Source organism: Petaurus breviceps, unplaced genomic scaffold (genome assembly GCF_028583685.1).
Source record: "Petaurus breviceps papuanus isolate PSGF00001 unplaced genomic scaffold, PetGlider_PUasm1.0 126, whole genome shotgun sequence".
NCBI lineage: Eukaryota > Metazoa > Chordata > Mammalia > Diprotodontia > Petauridae > Petaurus > Petaurus breviceps.
Genome location: NW_027185655.1, coordinates 34,454,971 through 34,476,572, shown reverse-complemented (window position 1 = coordinate 34,476,572; position 21,602 = coordinate 34,454,971). Strand labels below are relative to the sequence as shown.

The 21,602-nt window shown below is 38.3% G+C and overlaps 1 long non-coding RNA gene and 1 pseudogene across 1 annotated transcript in view; one reads left to right on the top strand and one right to left on the bottom strand.

Moving 5' to 3' along the window:
• LOC138169894 (uncharacterized) overlaps positions 1-20,233 on the top strand; it is a 47,409-nt gene extending 27,176 nt beyond the window's left edge. Inside the window, exons 2-3 of the long non-coding RNA XR_011170487.1 lie at positions 11,104-11,238; positions 19,981-20,233. This is a non-coding gene — a long non-coding RNA (uncharacterized lncRNA). The remainder of the gene's footprint in view (positions 1-11,103; positions 11,239-19,980) is intronic.
• On the bottom strand, positions 991-2,468 carry LOC138169883 (tubulin alpha chain, testis-specific-like; annotated as a pseudogene).
• Positions 20,234-21,602: the final 1,369 nt, after the last annotated feature.

Below are 21,602 nucleotides of genomic sequence, written 5' to 3'. Positions count from 1 at the left end.
TCTTTATAAGTGAATATTCAGCAAAATTTATACCTACTTTCCTTTAAAACTTCCTAAAAATTAGCTTTGATTGTCAAGAACTGATGTAATCCTAAGCAAATATAAATGATGATAACCTTCCTCACTAAATGAAAGGGAGCCTTCTCCTTTCCTCATCTATGTAAAACTAAATAGGTTCCCTCTTAATTAGTTTGAGATATTTCTCTGCTGATGACAAAAATGGTTTAATTACTCTTTGATAAAAGAATTTAAAGCCAAAAAATCCCCCTCTATTTTAACACTATAACAGGACATTTTAAAACTAGCCTTGGTGGCTAGCTGGCTGAAAGTGAAAAACTAGCAATTCTACTGCTGAATCTCTCTAGTCTTAACAAAATGTAAGTAAGAAAAATAGAAGAAAAAAAACAGTAGCCTAGGTTTAAAAAATTAAAAATTATGGTAATATGATTTTTATTAAAAATAGAATTTGAGGGTCTTATAAGTTTAGATAGATTAATCACAAATTCAAATAGTCCCTCAGCCCAATCAGAGACCCTTCTTAAAGAAAATTAATTTAGGATAAATTAAGGTAGACTCACCAATCTTCAGCTTAGTAAGGCTTACCTCAAGTTTAGAGAATTTGGGTGCAGTGAGTGCACCTCCAAGGCTGGTGTCCATGGGAGAACCATCTATGAAAATTCAACCCAGTGACTACTTCCTTTTTGGGTCCCTTGTAGCAGCCAGCCTAAAGAGGCTGAGGTCCATGCATCACAGTTCCACTTTGGAGTGCCAACAATGTGGGGATTAAAATTGTCCAACCCATAATTAGATAGACTGAGGCAAAGGTGTGAGCCAATGGCACTTTAATGAAAGGGTCCATAGTCCCCTCTAATGAAGTGGACCTCATTTTTCCTCATGATCTGAGATGCCTCCTTCTTTCAAGGTCTTCTTTTTATAAGGTTTAATACCATATTGATACCTGAACATTCTTGTTTTTTATTGCAATTAAGAAAAGATGTTATTCTGGGGTGGTATAAAGCAGATGGATGGGGCAGAGAGCTCATTTGCTGGATGCCTTCTAGAATTCTTCACTTTCGTCTTCACCCTCTATAGAGTCTGTGCCTACTTCCTCATAATCCTTCTCCAAATTTGGGCAGCCAAATCTTCCTGAGCCTCTGAGAATTCTACTTCCTCCATGCCTTCACCCACATACCAGTGCACAAAGGCCCACTTGGCATACATAAGGTCAAACTTGTGATCCAGACAGGCCCATGCTTCAGCAATGGCTGTCATGTTACTCAGCATGCATAATGCCCACTGTACTTTAGCCACGTCTCCCCCGGGGACCACAGTTGGGGACTGGTAATTTATACCATCCTTGAAGCCAGTGGGACACCAGTCTACAAACTGAATGGTTCTCTTGGTCTTGATGGTGGCAATGGCAGCATTGAAGTCCTTGGGTACCACATCACCTCGATACAGCATGCAACAGGCCAAGTACTTGCCATGACATGAGTCACACTTTACCATCTGGTTGGAGGGGTCAAAATAGGCATTGAAGATCTCTGCTACAGAGAGCTGTTCATGATAGGCCTTTTCAGCAGAGACAATGGGTGAGTAGGTGACGAGGGGTAGGTAGATTTGAAGATAAGGCACCAGGTTGGTCTGGAACTCCGTAAGGTCTACATTGAGAGCACCATCAAAGATCAGGGAGGCAGTGATGGAGGAAACAATCTGACCAATGAGCTGGTTGAAGTTGGTGCTCAATGTCCAGGTTCTGGCAGCAGATGTAGATTTCTTTGTTGTCCACAATGAAGGCACAGTCTTAGTGCTCCAGTGTAGTGTGACTGGTGAGGATGGAGTTATAGGGCTCTACTACAGCTGTGGATACCTGCAGGTCTGGTTAGATGGCAAACTCCAGCTTGGACTTCTTGCCATAGTCAACAGAGAGCCTCTCCATCAGCAGAGAGGTGAAGCCAGAACCTGTGCCACCCCCAAAGCTGTGAAATATCACAAATCCCTGCAGCCCTGTGCATTGGTCAGACAGTTTTCAGACCTGCTCCAAAACAAGATCAATTATTTCCTTTCCAATGGTGTAATGGCCCTGGCATAATTATTAGCCACATCTTCTTTGCCAGAGATCAGCTGCTCAGGATGGAATAGCTGTTTATAGATGCTAGTCCGAACCTCATCTTTTACTAAAGGCTCCAAGTCTACAAATACTGCTCTGGGGACATGCTTGCCAGCTCTAGTCTCACTGAAGAAGGTATTAAAGGAGTCATCACCAGCCCCCAAGGTCCTGTCACTGGACAGGGTACCATTGGGTTGGATGCCATACTCTAAGCAATATAACTCCTATCAGGCATTGCCTATCTGTACTCCAGCCTGGCCGAGATGGATGGAGATACACTCATGCATGGTGGCCCCAATGTGTGAAGATGGGAGGGTGCTGTTGACTGCAGACAGTTTATGGGTCTTTGCCATCATAGTAAATTTGAGGATACCTGAACATTCTAAAGAGTCTGTATAAAGTATAGAATCTCAGTGGTTGCTCGATCTTGCTTTGTGGGCCCCCAAAATGATGCATTAGCTAGAAATGGAGAGTCAGCAGCAAGGTGCCTGGCTGGGTAAAGTATGGGGCATCTTCTCTGACTAAGTGGTCATAAAATGGTCACCTGCCCATATTGGACAAGAAAGAATGATTCAGAGCTACAAAAATAAGTTGGAGAACTTTCCACATAATTGAGTCATCTCCACCATGCTGGGCTGGAAAAACAAGGGTGCAGGACCTCTAGTTAACTTCCTATGATTAGACAAATAAACTTACAATCTCTAGGTCACAGCTCTGGGGCCTAATATACAAAAGTTTTATAAAATCTATGGAATCATAGCAAACTGATTAATATGGATTAGAAGAGAGTAGGGATCCAAATGAAATATTTCTCACATCTGGACCTACATTTCCTTCCCCTCCACTGTCCTTGTTTTATTCCTTTCTTCTTCCTACCTTTTTCTTCCTTCCTCTTTTTATCCCTCTCCCTATTTACCCTACCTGACTCTTTTCATTTTTTGATTAACAAACATTTCTTTTCTTTCCCTCCCATCCACTCCTCATTTGAACATAAAATAAGAACAACTTCTTGTAACAAATACACATGATCACACAAACCACATTTAGCATGTCCAAAACTTTATGTCTCAATATTTACTTTTATCCATTGCCTCTCTCAAGGGATGGGTAGCATATATCATCACCAGTCTTCTGGACTCATGGTTGATAATTGTATTGATTATTTTGTTGTTGTTTGTTTTGCTTTTCTCTCCCAAGTGGGCTATCTACTACTGATGAGGTTTACCTGACAGATACATTGTTCCAGTCTTTGAATTATAATCAAAACAATTTCCTTGCTCAGGGTGATGAGTTTCTGGCCTCAGTTGTACCCTTCCTCCCTAGGAATAGATTCAATTAAAAAAATCATGGTTAAGAGATGGCAGCATAGAAACAGGAAAACTCCATGAGCTCCCCCCATAACTACCTCAAATACCTATAAAATATGACTCTAAACAAACTTAAAAGCTAAAGAACCCACAAAGTGACAGAGAGAAACAAATCTCCTGCTGAAGGAAGACTGGCAGGCTGGCAAGAAGGGTCCATTGCAACATGCTGGGAACTGAGCCCAGCCCCATGTGAGCCTGCGGTTTTATCCTCAGGGTGGCCCTGACCAGCAGTGGTGGGAGTGGACTTCTGGAAAGTGTATCACCAGCAGCTGTGGCAGTTTCCAGAATTATCAGTCCATAGATGCCAAAAGCAAAGTAAAGGGTCAGTGTGGACTTTGTGGGAACCAGGGGACTGAGAGTGCAGTCCAGCCTCTCCCCTTGGAGTGATAAGGTGAGAAGTGGCACAGGTGCAGCAACACTGCAGCTGCTGCCATGTGGCTGCTTCTGAGCTCTTAGCCTGCATATTGTAGGGGGACCAAGAAACCATTCCGAGGGATAATTGCTCTTGCTTTAACCTGCTTGGATCTGGATTTCTGTCTTGGGTGGAGGTCCTGGGGTGTGTGATCAGGTGCCAGAGCTTGTGGAGGCTTCAGAGAAGGCATCCAACTAAAAGCTCTGACAGCTGCAAAAACTCCAGCCATTTGGGACAAAGCTCTCCTCTCCAGAAGCAGAGTTCTACTGTGGCAAAAAGCTCAAAAGTCAAGTAATTGAGTGGCAACATGACCAAGCAAAGGAAGAAAGCAAGCATAGCAGCCAAACCTTAGATTTCTTTTTTGGGGGACAAAAAAAGGATCAAAGCATGGAATGGGAGGAAGACAACAAAGTCAGAACTCCTATACCAAAAGCTTCCAAGAAAAATATGACTTGGTTACAGGCCATAGAGGAGCTCAAGAAGGATTTTGAAAACCAAATAAGAGAAATGGAGGAAAAATTGGGAAGAGAAATGAGAATGATGCAAGAAAATAGTGAAAAGAGAGTCAACAACTTGACTGAAGAAAATAACACCTTAAAAAGTAGACTAAATCAAATGACAAAAGGGGCCCAAAAAGCCAAAGAGGAGAAGAATGCCTTAAAAAGCCAAATTTGCCAGATGGAAAAAGAAGTTCAAAAGTTCACTGAAGAGAATAATTCATTCAGAATTAGATTGGAGCAAATGGAAGTTAATGGCATTATAGAAATCAAGAAACTATTAAGCAGATCCAAACAAATGAAAAAATAGAAGGCAATGTGAAATATCTCATTGGAAAAACCACTGACCTGGAAAATAGATCTAGGAGAGATAATTTAAAAATTATTGGACTACCTGAAAGCTATGATCAAAAAAAGAACCTAGAAATCATCCTTCAAGAAATTCTCAAGGAAAATTGCCCTGATATTTTAGAACCAGAGGACAAAATAGAAATTGAAAGAATTCACCAATCACCTCTTTAAAAAGATCCCTCAAAGAAAACTCCTAGGAATATTATAGCCAAGTTCCAGAGTTCCCAGATCAAGGAGAAAATATTACAAGCAGCCAAGATGAAACAATTTGAATACTGTGGAAATGCAATCAGGATAACACAAGATCTAGCAGCTTTTATATTAAGGGATTGAAGGGTTTGGATTATGATATTCCAGAGGTCAAAGGAGCTGGGATTAAAACCAAGAATCACCTACCCAGCAAAACAGAGTATCATGTTTCAGGAGAAATATGGTCATTCAATAAAAGAGAGGACTTTCAAGCATTCTTGAGGAACAAAAACCAGAGTTGAATAAAAAATTTGATATTCAAACACAAGAAGCAAGAGAAGCATGAGAAGATAAAGAGGGAAAAGAAACCACAAAGAACTTATCACAGTTGAACTATTTACATTCTTACATGGAAAAACAATAATTGTAACTTATGAAACTTTTCTCAGTATGAGGATAGTTGAAAGGAATATAAATGTACATATATGTATACATACACAGATGTCTATATATGAGGGTATATGTGCATATGAATACATATGTGACTGTGTATATATGTGTATAGGTATACATAGATAGAGGGCACAGGCTCAATTGAATAGGAAGGGGTGATATTTAAAAAATAAAATTAAGAGGTGAGAGAGGAATATAATGAGAGGACAGAGGGAGAGACAGAATAGAGTAAATTATTTCATTGAGGAAAACTGTTACAACGGAGGAGAAGAACAGGAAGGCAAAAGGGAATGGGTCAACCTTACTCTCATTGAATTTGGCTTAAGAAGGGAATAACATACACCTAAATTGGGTATCTTACCCTACAGGAAAGTAGGGGGGAAAGGGATAAGAGGGGGGATCATAGAAGGGAGGGCCGGCTGGGAGGGAGGAAAGTTGGCAGCACCCACTTTTGAAAAGGAATGGGATCAAAGTAGAGAATAGAACAAGTGGGAGGTGCGATAGGAGGGAGCAAAATATAGTCAGTCTTTTTTTTAGAGCAATTGGGGTTAAGTAACTTGCTCAAGGTTACATGGCCAGTTATTTCTGGGTGTGGTGCTAAGTATCTGAGCCCAGGATTCGATCTCCAGGTCATCCCGACACTGGAGCCAGTGCTCTTACTCGTTGAGCCACCTGGCCGCCCCAGAATGTAAGTTTCCACAAAGCAGGGATTGTCTTGTTTTTCCCATATCTATACCCAATGCTTAGCACCATACCTAGTAAAGTCAATCTTTAATAAATTCATTTTTTATTCTTTTATTCTGTGGTAATTTCTTTATATCTCATCCTTCCCTTCTCCTCGCAATTGCAAAGGGTGATTTCAGTCATTTCCCCATAGCCATATTTTATAACAATTCTATCTTCTTGTTGCATTGGCTATTTGGTATCTATCCTCTGAATTCCTGCTCAGAATTGCTCACTGAGTCCTGGTACATAGTCCAAGCAGCAAATTCTTTTCACCAGGAGAGGTTTAATAGCACCTTGTAAAGACATAAAAATACCTTGATGTTTTAATTGTGCAGCTTTGAACTTGAGTATAAGGCCAAAGTCTTTTTAAATGAATTCTTATAAATCTTTGGAACTAGCTGCTCATCAGACATTGATAAGCATACCATAAGGGAAATACCCATGACTGAAACAGAGGATGATGAAGTGTTATTTTGCATTACTTACCACTTGAAACATTTTTGGGGGTCTTCTGCATTTCATCCTCCTATATCACTCCTTCCTCATCTCCTTTTTTACATCACTTTTTAACAGTTCATCAGAAATGCAAGGTGAAAGTTGGACATTCTTCCTCTCTTTTCTTACCGTCTCTCAATATGACCTTAGTCTATAATCACTTCCAGAAAATCCAGAAATAGAGATTTTCTTTGTGTGCCAGTCCACTGATATTTACCTCTGAGAAAGTGAAAGGGATGGTTCGATGGGGAGACCTCAGTTCTATCTGTCAAGGCAACGTTTTACCTGTACTCCTAGTCTTTATTCCTGGGTATCAAATCTGATGAATCTTTTTAATAATTAGCGAAACTTGCAAATCCCCTTTCCTGAGATATCTGGAATTCATTTTCTCAGCACTATCATTAAAAATAAACAGTTCAGGATGGGGTCCACACATAATTTAGTAGACAAAAATAGAAGAGCAAGACAAGGGCCTGATTTGAGGGTCAGGAATATCATTTATTCATACATTAATTGATCAAGACTTTATTGAGTATATATAGGGAAGCTGTGAGAGATAGAAGGTAGGGTTTAGCAGGATTGTCCTGAAGGCGCCTGCAATGTGTTTGCAGAGACAAGCTCTATACACATGAAACAACTCAAGAATGATTCCAACGCCATCTATGAACAAGTGTAGATAATATGTCCCAGACTACCTAAATGCATACTGAGAAAATTAAAAATAAAAAAAACACTTTTGTTTGGGTGGGGTTAGTCAGAGAGTCACTTGGAAGAGATAAATCTTAAGCAGGGCTTTGAAGAAAATAGAATGTCATCAAGGCATTCCAGTCTAAGGACTCACCCAATTTAACATGGGTCAAACTCCACCCAACACTTGAAAGAGGGAGAGATAGGTTAAATGCAGTCAGGAGGAAAGACCACATTAGTGAATAATAAGAATATTATTGATTCAGCCTCAGCTGAACAGATAAAGTAGGGCCAATTGATAGCAAAACTCAGGCGTTTGGCTTTGTTCACATATATAATATGTATTCATTACGAATTTTTGAGTAGGAATAAAAGGGTGGGATAATGTAATGAAAGCTTGTTTTCAGGAGATTTATCTGGTAGCACACTGAAAGTAAGATTATAGTGAGAGACACTGATGGCAAAAGTATGTTGCAATTATTGAAGATGAAGTGATGATCCCTGGAACAGAATTTTGCTCAAGTTAAATAGAAATGATCATTTACCGTGAGATACCCTAAGTTTTTTTGAAAATGCCGAGTTATACCAGAGCTACTTGAATCATACTCATCCCTACATTTTGATACAATGTCCAGAAACCTAAATTTTTTCCTCACCATGTTCTCCACCATTGATTGACTCCCTATATACCCATTCCTGTTTTGAAGTCCTAGTCTTCCACTGGCAACAGAGGTGAAAACACCATCTATGCATTTTTGATTTTCTAGCCTGATTTCATAAGATTTATAGGCAGTACCACACAGAAAATCATCAGAAATAGATAGCAGTCACCAAGTTTAACAATTTGTGAAACATTCTTTTTAAATTTTTGGACACATATCCTGGAATGAGAACAGATCTCAATTGCTGACCAGTCAACTACCCATGACCTCAGTACCTCTCAATAAGGAGTCACTGCACATCTCTTCTTTTTCTGACATTTACTAGGTGGACTATTTCCTAATATTATCTTCAGATTTATATCATTGCTTCTTAAGTGGCAAACAGAAAGCTAATAACTCAGAAGATCTGGTTTCCTTTATTTTTTTTAAAAGACAATGATCTATTATTTAGTTCTTACTAAATAATTAGTAATTCTTACTAATATTCGTCAATAGTTTTATATATCTAGATTTGCATGGTGAATATGACCAGGCTGTAATATATAACCAATGGAGAACTCCAAAGAAAAATAGGAGTAAAGCAATTCAATCAGGGAAAGAAGAGGGAAGAGCAAGGGTCATTGGCAAAAGAGTATTGACAGGTGAATAGCACCTGTACTAAACTAGTACCCCCTTGATGTTGGGAAAAGGCAAGATGGCAGGTTAGGTGGAATGGAACACCTTTAGTGAACTTTTGGGAGAGAGAACCCAGAAAAGAGTCACATGGGATACATAGACGTAGATGGATTGCAAGCTGAATCATTGGACATTGGAGACAATTCCCAAATTTATGAAATCAGAGATCTGTTTGAGTATCAGCATTTAGTAGTCCCTTTCTCTTTTATCATGGATGTTATATTCCCTCATCTTCCTTTTGATTTCAAATTCCTCCACCAGTTTGTAGTTAATGTTATTGCTTCTCTTCTGAGATAGCTAGGTGAGTCAGGAAGACCTGAGTATGAATCCAACCTTAAGTACTTACTTGGGTAATGCTTGTATGCCACCGGGAAAATCATTTGCCCTCCAACTCTCTCAGTTTCCTCAACTATAAAATGGGGACAATAAATAGGATTTTCCTTTCAGAGTTGTTGAGGGGATAAAACGAGATATTTGTAAAGTACTGAACACAATGCCTGGCTTATAATAGGTGTTTAAAATCATTGTTTCATTACGTCCTTTGCTATTTAATCTTGGGGTCACTGTCACTATTTTGATTAAGCAAACCTCTTATCTTTATTATTGTTTACCATTTCCAAGTGAGAATCTTTTTTACTCACTTAGCACAATACCAGGCACATAGTAGACACTATAGAATTGCTAGTTATTGTTGTTGTCATTATCTTTGTCATTGTTGTTTTTACCCAACTTCTGATTCTTCTAAGATGATTTTCCTCCCATTCAAAACTTCTTTATGTCAGCCTCCATCAGGGGGCGCTCTGGTTAGGCTAGTTGCTGAAGAGTGGGTCTTATAAAAGGATCAATGAATTATCATTGATATACATTAAGCATTTACCTGTGGCAGCTGATGTGCTAGGCTTTCGGATAACTGCTCCTCCATCTTCAATTTGTCAATGAAATTTAAATAAGTAACAATAGCTAGTATTTACACAGTGCTTTCAGTTTTGTGAAGTTTTTCAGAAATATTATCTTATTTGATCCTTATGACAACCCTCCAATATGTTGTTGTTGAGTGATTTTCTGTGACCACATTTGGGGTTTCCTTTGCAAAGATACTGGAATGGTGTATAGGGGTAAGCCAGAGTGAGAATGTTAAGTCTCACAAAGAATGTAAACTACCTTGAGTAAATGTAAACAGCAAAAGAAGCTCCAACTATCCCATGGGAAAACTTGCATGTGATGCTGGGCCATACCTGGCTCTTTGCCTTCTTTATTCTGTTTCTACAGAATACTTGACCTAGCCTAGCCTTGGTACAGGGATAATTACACCATTTCGTTCTTATCCTTCCCAGGATGACTGGTCTGGTGAGTAAACTCCCTTAAACTACATAATCAACACAAGTAACCTAACAGATTCTAATAAACCTATTATATAATCAAGCTGACATGGGCCCCTCTTGCTTTGGTATCAGTGTTTTCTTGAAGGGTCTGCGTCCCTACAACTGGCACATAAGGACAGAACAGTTAAGTCCCCTTATATCTGGCCTTACAATTGGCTCAACAGGTAGGCTAGTCTGCTCTTTATAAAACGTGTGCCTTACAAGTGGTTTGCTTTCTTTTTTAATTTCTTTTTTAGCTCATTTTCCAGATGAGGAACTGAGGCAAACTAAGTTAAGTGATTTGCCCAGGGTACTATTATATTATATCCCCATTTTACAAATTGAGGCAGGTAGAGGTTAGGTGACTTACCCAAGGTCACATAGCTAGTAAGTGTCTAAAGCTGGATTTGAACTCAGGTCTTCCTGACCCTAGGACCAGCACTCTAGCCATTGTGTCACCTAACTGCTTCTGTAAAAGTAGGGAAGAAATACTAGAAAACAAAGAATACCTTTAAAAGATATATGTAGTATTAGAATTTAAAGTCCTGGACAAATGGATGTTGTTGGATTTTGAGAGGTAATATGGAAGGTTGAATATAGCACTGAACTTGTACAGGAAGACTTGGATTTCTGTTTCAGATACTTACTAACTCTACGACCTTGGTCAAGTCATTTAACTTTTCTAAGTCTTGGCTTCCTCAACTATAAAATAAGGGTTTGTACTCAATGGCCCCTAAGATTTCTTATAGCTTTAAACCGATGATCCAATGAGATTCCTGTTTTGCATAGATTTTGCATATTTTATATGGTAAGCACAGGAACACTACCCAAGAGCTCAGCCTGGTTTCAGTTCCTAATTATCACTAGTGTCCCTCCCATAGTCATAGAATGAACTTCCTAGGTAAGGAGATAACCTTTGTCTATGACCTTGCTGGGGAGTGCCTAGCAGTAGGTCTCTTGGAGAACATACTCATTTCTGTCTTCATTCTGGGGTCTTTTGAAGTTTAAAGAGTCTCTGCAGAGTATGAGGTCAATCATCACTTTTATTCCATTTTCAGTCTTAGGTTTGAATATATTTTGGCAGTTTGACTAATGTGCTTTGTTTTCCTTTTATCTAGGAGAGCCAACTCCATCATAAAAGTTTGGCAAGGGTGATATCCTGGCATCTCTGGAGAAGCCAGCAGTGCTGGAGTTCATTTGAAGTGCATTTTTCAGTGATGACTGCATGTCTTTGGCCGAGCAGTGCTTAGCAGGTAGGATTGCTGCCTATTGAACAAGCAAAAACCCTCTTCACTGAAGACGGGAAAAATACAGAAAGCAAATTTGTTGAATAATTGGTTGACTAAGCCATTAAAAAAAAGGTCATGGAATGGAGGATGAACGATCTCATTGACCAGTGTTGTTAAAGCTACAACTTGGATTTATAGTTCCATTATTTAGATACTCAGTTGGGACCTGGGACTCTATGATAGGAGATAATGAAAGGAGATAGTTCGTGTATGCTATTGGTACTGAATTGCAAAGTGGATGGCTTCAGGGGCTGACTGCAAAAGAGATATTGGAAGTAGAGCTAGACTTAGGAGACAGGCAATGATGGTTGTAGTTAGTAGCCAGCTGTAAAACTTTGGGGAAGGATTACTTGGGCTCTTTTGGTTTCAGTTTGCTCATCTGTAAATGGGAGATTGAAATACTCATCTCATCTACTTTGCAGGCTGTTGGTAAGCTTATAGGAGATAATTAGCATGAAAGCATTTTGTAAACCATAGAGTATTATACCTTAGTAAAGACTGATACAGAGGGCTGTTGAATGACAAACTCTCACCTCTCAATTCTCCTCAGTGCTAGTCTCTGCCTTGATTCCTCTTGGACCCTTTCTCTGTCTCTGGAGAACACAGTCTGTGTATATTCTGTTGGATCCCAGACAAAGAGGATCTGCTAAACACATGTAGAACAGATGCTTGAAAAAATATCTGCCCATTCGATTGCTGTATTACTCATTTCCGCTGCCTTGCTGTCCAGGCAAACAGGGGGTCGTAGGGAGCCAGTCTTCAGGCTATTCACTGGGTTGATGCATAGAGCCCACCCAGGAAGGCTGGTGGGGTGGATATGCTTGCAGCCCACAAGGGACTCTTGGCCACTTTGCCCATTTTTCAGGAACCATTCTTTTCAGAAAGGAGTAATAAGTAAGAGGGCATTGCAGATATAATGTCCACGTAGGGTAGGAATTAGTTCTGGGGCTGTTGGTACTCAGAACTTTGGAAGATGCAAACAGCACTGTGGTCAGACTGGCAGAAAGATGGGCTCATGGCTACTAGGAGAAAAGGAAAGGATGAGGTTGCCTATACTAAAGGCAGACTTAAATTATGGGAATCCCTTTGTGTAAGACTTGAACCCCTTTCTCTACTCCCCTTTTCAGTCAGTCTATGAATTTTAAATGACTGTGAAAAGGAACATATTGAAATGTCCTCATTTTCTACAGAGAGAAATCACAAATGTTTGTGTTAGTTCCCTTAATATGGCTGATTATGTTGCAGACATCTAAAATTTAGTACTAGTGAAAGCAAATGGTCCTTTTTTTGGTTAAGGCCAAGCAAAAGTAACACCTGCTATGTCTTTGAGACCTTGGTGAAACCTTCATCATTTTACTGTGCGGTGCGGTGAGAGAAGGAGGGAAGAAGAGAAAGAGAGAGAGAGAGAGAGAGAGAGAGAGAGAGAGAGAGAGAGAGAGAGAGAGAGAGAGAGAGAGAGAGAGAGAGAGAGAGAATATCATACTGTTGATCTGTAAAATGGACATTTTGAACTTAAATGAACTTCAAAAGAGTGGGTAAAGTTGCTTCTCTGATACTACAAATTGGACTCCAAGTGTGGAAATGCATGAGGCCTTATTAATTCTTTAGTGGAAAAGGTATAAAAAGTTGTGTTTCTTGAAGCCAGGAAAAAGATGAAACTGTCAGCTGCCTTGGCATGGACCTATGTTAGATTTCATTACATTAAAAATCCAATTCTCAATCTAGCAATCAGTAGATAGGGGGAGAAAAAAGATTAACAAGAATGATGGAATGCCAGTGGGGGCAATTGATTAATGAAGATGCGAGATTATGGGGGAGAGGGGAGGAGGAAATTTAAGAGTAGAAGGAAACAGTGGAGAATGATATCAGAGGGATGTGAGATAATGAGACAGGGACATGCCAGTCCCCATAGTGAATGACCATGATTTTATTTTATTTTTAGTGAAGTAGGCAAGGATGTGAGGAGAGGGAGTGCTATAGAAAACTTGAGGAAAGAAGATTTAAAATAACTACTGTGGAGAATGGGCTAGAGAATTAATTAGGGAGGAGTAGGAAAATTTCCTTGTAATGAGGGTCCAGTTGAAATTAGATAACATCAGTTTGTTGTAGACTCAGTCAGCATGGTTTGATGACTTCTTGCAGATCTGTTTACATCCCATAAATAGAACTTAAGAAAGTGAATGACACAAGTAATACAGACTTGGAGTTTGGCAAAGTGGGAAAGGAGATAGGATGTTGATAGTAGAGGATTGTGCAAATTGAATTGATTCACCAGGGTATAGAGATAGGGAAAGAAAGGGAGGTTAGCTATTTTTCAGTCAGGTAATCCATTTGGAATTTAGCTTGGTCTACAATGTAATAGGATTGGTTCTACTTAATTTCTGTCAAAATACTTTCTAGTATTCCCAGCAGTTTTTGTCAAATCATGAGTCCTTACCCCATAACTGGGATATTCTATTTTGTTGAATTTTGTGGTACCGTATTTGATTACTACTCTGTGTTGTGTACCTGATCTATTCTACCAATCAACTTCTTTATTTCTTGACCAGTTATTTTTAATGATGTTTTAAATGATTACTGATTTTTACTATACTTAGTGCTCTGCCTGATTCTTTCTCGTTATTTTCATCACTTCCTTTGAAATTCTTGACCTTTATTCCTTTAGATGAATTTCGTTATTTTTCCTAGCTCTGGAAAAATAGTGTTTTGGTAGATTAATTGGTGTAGTATTAATTAATATAGGTCGTATTATCATTTTTAGTATGTTGACTTGACCTACCCTTGAGCAATGAATATTTCACTTAGTTATTTTTCTTCATTTCTATAATTAGTGTTTTTTAAATATTTGAATCCATATAGTTTCTAGGGTTGTCTTGGTAGAAAGAGTCCCAGATATTTTATATATTTCATTGTTATTTTGAATATAATTTCTCTTTCTATCTCTTCCTGTTGGATTTCATTGGTAATATACAGGAATGTTGATGATTTATGTGTATCTATTTTATATGCTTCAACATTTTGCTGAAAATAAGAAAATTGTAAAGAACTTTATAAATGTTAGCTATTATTATTCAGTTAACTTTAATGTGCTTTTTAGGTTTTCTAAGTAAATCATATCTGCAAAGAGTAAAAAAAATCTTCTTTGATTATGCTTATTCCCTCAATGTCTCTTTTTTGTCTTATTCCTATAGGTAGCATTTCTAGCACTAAAAGAAATAGTAATAGTGACACTAAGCATCTTTGCTTTACTCCAGATTTTATGAAAAGGGCCTCTAACTTTTCTCTTGGTTTTATATATATATATATATAATGTCTGCCCTTGGTTTTAGATAGATATAATTTACTATATCAAGGCAAGGCCCATATATTTATATTCTTTCAAGTGGTTAAAAAACAATTTAGATTAGAGTATTAGATTTTTTTTTTCAAAAGACTTTTCAGGGCAACTAGGATAGAACAGTGGCCCTGGAGTCAGGAGGACTTGAGTTCAAATACAACCTTACAAGCTGTGTGACCCTGTGCAAGTCACTTAATCCTGATTCTCTCAAAAATTTTTTTTCAATATATATTGATATAATCATGTAGCTTTTGTTACTTATGTAACTTATGTTATTAACATGATTTAATATGCATACTCTTTCTTATGTTGAACGAATCCTATATTCCAGCTATAAATTCTATTGATATATAATGTATCTTTTTTCTAAGATAGTTTAGCTATTTTCCATATCATGATAACTGACTGATTAGATTCATTTTCAGATGGAGATAAGGAGAGTCCTAAATGCCACTGTATCATTGTTGTATAGTTTTGCTGTGTTAGGGCAAAGTAAATTCCTTAATGTTCAGTGACTTGTAAGAGCCTCATTTTGACCCAACATCAAACCTGAACTAAGAACATGACTCTAACAGAGCCATGAAAGAGTTTCAAAACAAAAATAAAACTCTAGGATGAAATGGCATTATAAGTGAATGCAATTAAATATGCAAAGAATAACTAATTCCATAAGTGTTTGCAAAAATAAGGAAAGAGTCTTTCTCATCTCTAAGATATGAATATAGTGTTGATACTTATACTGTAAAGAAAGCAAAGATGAGAAAGAAAACTATAGACCACTATCCATAGTGAATATTGATAAAAAAAATTTAAATAAAATATTAACAAATTAGCTAACTTGTCAATTCTGTAAACACAAACCTACCATTCGGCTCTCTAATGATAGTGTTCACAGTCTCTCAAAATTCTCCTAATAAAATTTCTTTGCAAGAAAAGAGTTGACCACAGTTCCCTCAGGAAATGTCTGTTTAGAATCATTATTCTTGACTGTTAAATCACTCAGTATCTCAGGAAAGATGGTTTATCAGTGTCTTATCTCTGTTTTCAGTCTCTCTCAAACCATGACAGTTAATAATCTCTCTAGAATGACACAAACTCTCATTTTCCTTACAGACTCCTCATAGATCACAATTATACCGTACCTCCCTAAGATTCCATGTCTTTTTAAAGGTACAGCAACTGTTCCTAGTCTCTATGCAAGGGACTTTAGAAGCTAACTTTTTTTGGGGAGGTACTTCTTTGGATCTATGTTCTCATTAATGTAGGTTTTTCCCTTGAATGGTGGAGATTGCAATCCGTTTATACCTTCTCATTTTGTTTAACTTTTATCTATATCCTTCCATAAAACCTCCATAGAGGCAAGATATTGATATAATCATGTAGTTTTTTTTTTCCTCCTACTTATTCTCTTACCATGATTTAATATGGATACTCTTTTTTTCCTGTTGAACCAATGCTATTATTCCATGTATAAATCCTACCAATTCATAATGTATCATATTTCCAAGATAGTTTAGCTATACATACATACATACGTGCATGTATATATGTATATGACAGGTTTGTTAGAACCTGTTCTTGAGATCTTTTGAAATTGCATGGATGACAAATGGAGCTCATGAGTGCTCAGTCCATTGGTTATCTCTAACTCAATATACTGCTAGTCCACTTCCTTTTGTGACCTACACCTCTCTAAGGACATCTTTATGCTGTTTCTTCTGTTCAATTATTTATTAGCAATGTGTTGCAGCCTAGTTATATCCATTATCCAACTTGCTGTTGCTTTTTAGGGCACTCAAACTTAACTGATTAGAACATATGGTTATTACATTGCTTTCAGCCGTATACTTTGGCTAGAGAAATATTGATGAATATTGATGTTGAAAATATATTCCTTGGGGGTGGCTAGGTGGTACAGTGAGTCAAGTGCCAGCCCCAGAGTCAGGAGGACCCGAGTTCGGTTCCAGTCTCAGACACTTAACACCCACACCCCCCCCCCCCCCCCCCCCCCATACACAAACTAGCCGTGTAAACTTGGGCAAGTTACTTAACCCCAATTGCCCTCCAAAAGGCAAAAAAAAAAGTAAAGAAAATATGTTCCTTTACTCTTTTCCTCTTCAATTTTGATTCTAGATTATTAACTATTCTTTGTGTATGCATAAGTCATATATACTGATGAAGGAACTCGATGGGTTGCCCATTGAGCTACATATCATACCTATTGTTTGAACAATAGGTATTCTATCTATTTGTTGTTTTTCTCCCCCTCCTTTGGATGAGTCAAACTTTTGGTGTGATTATGAATTGCATTTAAGAAATTCTTCCGGGCGGCCAGGTAGCACAGCGAGTAAGAAGCACCAGCTCCAGTGTTGAGAAGACCTGGAGATCGAATCCCGGGCTCAGACACTTAGCACCCACCCAGAAACACCTGGCCATGTAACCTTGAGAAAGTTACTTAACCCCGATTGCTTTATAAAAAAACAAAAACAAACAAACAAACAAAAAGAAATTCTTCCATGATCCAAGCTTATTGCATGTGCTATCTCCAAAGAGGAGCAAATGAATGACCGCACCACATTTAAAGAATATATACCCCTTCCATTTGTACTCTATGCTGGACATCCTCCATTACAGTAGGTGACGTCTTTGGGAAGCATACATCTGCCTGTTTTATGCTTCTTTTGGGTAATAATCAGATAATTGTTGAACATAGTTCTCTCTGTTGTTATCTTTCAAGGGGTCTTTTATAATTTTGCAGATGTATGAGATACCTTATTCAAGGAATTTTTTTTTTTTAAATAAGCAATCGGTTTTAAGTAACTTGCTCAAGGTTACACGGCCAGTTATTTGTGGATGTGGTGCTGAGTGTCTGAGCCCGGGATTCGATCTCCCGACACTGGAGCCAGTGCTCTTACTCGCTGAGCCACCTGGCCGCCCCTATTCAAGGAATTTTTAAGACAATAAAAAACAACAATAAACACAGCAGGATAGTTTTTTAGTACCTTGGAATCAATTGTGTCACAAAGATATAACATGCTCTAGAATATCATTTGTGAAATTCCAACTGTTTCCTTTCCATACCTTGATCAAGTATACCTGAAATAAATTCCTTCAGCAAAGTCTTTGGGGATGTGAGAAAGGAAGCATATCCTGAAAGTAGATGTTGTATCATGTCACCACAGCTCAATTACCTCCAGTAGCTCCTATTCTTTCTAGAAGCAACTACAAATTCTTCTTTTTGGCATTTAAAGCCCTCCACAAACTGGCTCAAGCCTACTTTTCTAGCTTGTATTATATTACTCCCCTTCACACCATCTGTATAGTCTAAATGCCAGTCCTGAAATGTACTGTCTCTTCACTTCTGCCTTTAGAATCCCTAATTTCTTGTAAAGGTGAGAAAAATCAACACCTCCTACAAAAGTCCTTTACTGATTCCCTACAGGCTACTCCCCCTGCCCTCTGCAATTAACTTTTATTTATGCTTCTGTATGTGTGTGTTCAGTTAGTCCCTGTGAAAATTTTGACCTTCCCTTCAAATCAGAGAAGTCTGAATTCTTGTGATATCAAAAGATAAAATATGCTGATATGATACAATACTATACGTATATTTTATGCATTTCTGAGTTTCTTGACTTTTCTGTGTCTTCTGCTGATGTTTTTGCATATCACCTGTAGCTTCTGCAAAACTCCTCCCCAAATTTCCATTTAATTTCTTTTTTTTTTTTTAAGCAATCGGGGTTAAGTAACTTGCTCAAGGTTACACGGCCAGTTATTTCTGGGTGTGGTGCTGAGTATCTGAACCCGGATTTGATCCAGGTCATCCCGACACTGGAGCCGGTGCTCTTACTCGCTGAGCCACCTGGCCGCCCCCTCCATTTAATTTCTTATGTCATCCTGTGATATATCAAAACCACGATGGAGAAAGCTGTAATGTGTAAGGGATAACTGCATGTAGCCATGCTGCCTCTCCCTACAGAATTTGGCTTCCTTGAGGACAGAGTCTGTAATTTTCGTCTTTGCATTCCCAGAACCTAGCACCATGCTTAGCATATAGACAGTATTTCATAAATACTTAGTGACTGATTGCTGGATATGGGTTAACACATATTTATCAAGTCCCTTCTATTTCCCCAGGATGGTGCCATTAACTGGGATACAAGGAAAAGTAAAAATACAGTCCCTGCCCTTAAGGACCTACCATTATAATGATGGAGACAAGAGGAAAAATGAAAACTATGTGTATATACATACATATACATACAGACATACATACACAGACACAGGATAAATGACAAGGGATTTGATTGATGCTTGAAGGAAGGCAGATAAGTCAGAAGGTGCAGGTGAGACAAGACATCATTCCAGGCATGGGGGACAGCCAGGGAAAAAGCATAAAGTCAGGAGATGGAGTGTTGTATATGAAGATCAGCAAGTAAGCCAGGGTCATGGAAAGGCATAAAGGTAAAAAAGATTGGAAAGGTAGGAAGGGCTCAGCTTTTAAAAGTCTTTAAAAGTCAAAGAGAGAAACTGAGTACAATATGTTGCTTCATTTTTGTTAGCATTGGTCCAATATTATGTTGCCAAGATCTTTTTGGGTTCTAACCCTGCCATCCAATATGATATCTACACTTCCTAGCTTTTTGTTATCTGAAAACTTGAGAATGCTATATATGCCATATATCCAAATCATTGATAAAAAATTACAGGTAGCATAGGGTCAAGTAGAGACTTCCAAATAGACAAAGCATTTTTTTTTAAGCAATCGGGGTTAAGTAACTTGCTCAAGGTTACACGGCCAGGTGTTTCTGGGTGGGTGCTAAGTGTCTGAGCCCTGATTCGATCTCCAGGTCTTCTCAACACTGGAGCCGGTGCTCTTACTTGCTGTGCTACCTGGCCGCCCCGACAAAGCATTTTTAATGACTATAGTTTCAATCTAGACATTCACAAGTTCATATTACTATACTATTAGCTGGCCCATATGCTTCCATCTTTTCTATAGAAAAAAGAATCTTTATCAAATGCTTTTCTAAAATCTAGGTAAATCATATCTAAAGCATTTCCTGATATACCAGTCTAGTCACACTATTGAAAAAGTAAATAAGGTTAGTTTAATTTGACTAGCTAAAGCCATGCTGACTTTTTAGTGATCACTGCTTCCTTTTCTAGTAGTTCACAAATCATCTCTTTAATAATATGTTCTAAATATTTGCCAGGAGTCAAAGACAAGCTCACTGACCTATAGCTCATAAACTTCATTTTTTCCTGTTTAGAAACTCCAAACATTTACCCTTCTCCAATCCCATAGGGTCTTTCCTGTTCTTCGATCTTTTAAGTTGTTAATTTTTTATCTATACCTTTTGTTTTTGCAGCATATTAACAACGCAGAGTATCTACTGGATTTCGAAGACCGTGGGCTCAGCATACCCATCTTGCCATCCTTTCATGAGCCAGGAATGGAGTCAGGGATTTGTTGGATCCATGCCGAAAAGGTTCCCAAGAGCCATTTGTTATGTGAGTGTTTATACCTTAGAAATTAGCAAATGCCTCAAGTAAAAGTAAAATGTTGATTGTCTAGACTTATGAATTGTGGCTGTTTAGTCATCTCAGATGTGTCTGACTCTCTGTGACTCCATTTGGGGTTTTCTTGCCAATGACACTGGAGTGGTTTGCTATTTCCTTCTTCAGCTCCTTTTACAGATGAGGAACCAAAGCAAACAATGTTAAGTGACTTGCCCAGGGTCACTCAGCTAGTAAGTGTTTGAGGCTGGATTTGAACTCAGGAATATGAGTCTTTCTGACTTCAGCCTGGGCACTCTACCCACTGTGCTGCCTATCTGCTCAGACTTATTAAAGTGATGGAGAAAATGTTAATGATGCAGATTAAACTCAAAAGTGTGTCATGTATACATTTTTCCCCCAGAGGGACAAATATTAAACATTTACTAGAACATCATTGGATATAGTTCATTAGGGTCAATTGAACTGAACTCATTAAGGGCAGCTATGTGATTACACTATCTTCATCTTTCTATCATCACTATAACTTTCTAGTAGTCATATTTATTCTGCCCTTTTCATTCTGTAGATCCTCCTCCTTGATGCAATCAAAAGAAGAATTGAGCAATATAATCTTCTCTCTGTCAATCACTATGATTGTCCCTTTTTGCCCCCACCCCAACTCCCACTTCTCACTTCCTGTCTCCATTTAGCAAGGCTATTTTTATCTAACTTATTGTCAAGATAACGTAACAAAATTTAGAAGAAGAAAACTCCAAGATGGTAGTGACTGTAAGCACAAAAAAAGTGGTAGGAAAACCATACTTATTGGCATACCAAAAGGATACTTTAAGGCATGTATATCAACATTATGCCTGCCTCCTTTTCTTTTATTCAGCAAACATTTCTAATGGATTCAATAACCTGGTAAAGTGGCCTTCCTTTTTATGGTTTCCTAAGGCTATTACTATTTTATAGAGAGTAGCTTCACTTGAAGCCCCAGGTTTCCTGTTTTTATTATCCACACTTCACACAGTGGTTTAGACCAAATTGTCCATTGCAGAGTTTGGAAAGAAGTTTGTTTAACAAAATGCACTGAACTGCTTCTTCTATACCCATCTCTCAAGACCTCTTCCTCAGGGGAATCAATCACACACGAGGCAGAGATATGTGCATACAGTGACATTCACAAACACTTCCTTTCTTAGGCTATTAGGATTTAGAACTGGAAGAGTTTTTGAAGGCCATGTTTTCCAACCTCTTGATTTTACAGATGAGAAAACAGACCCAGAGAGGTTAAATTGCTTGCCCAAGGTCACACAGAACCAAGATTCAAACTGAGGTTGATTCCCAAAATAGCTCCTTTTTACATTTGATTATAATGCTTCCTGAATTGCATTCCTCTTTAATATGCATTTATATATTTTCTTTCTCTTCCTTCCTTCCTTCCTTCCTTCCTTCCTTCCTTCCTTCCTTCCTTCCTTCCTTCCTTCCT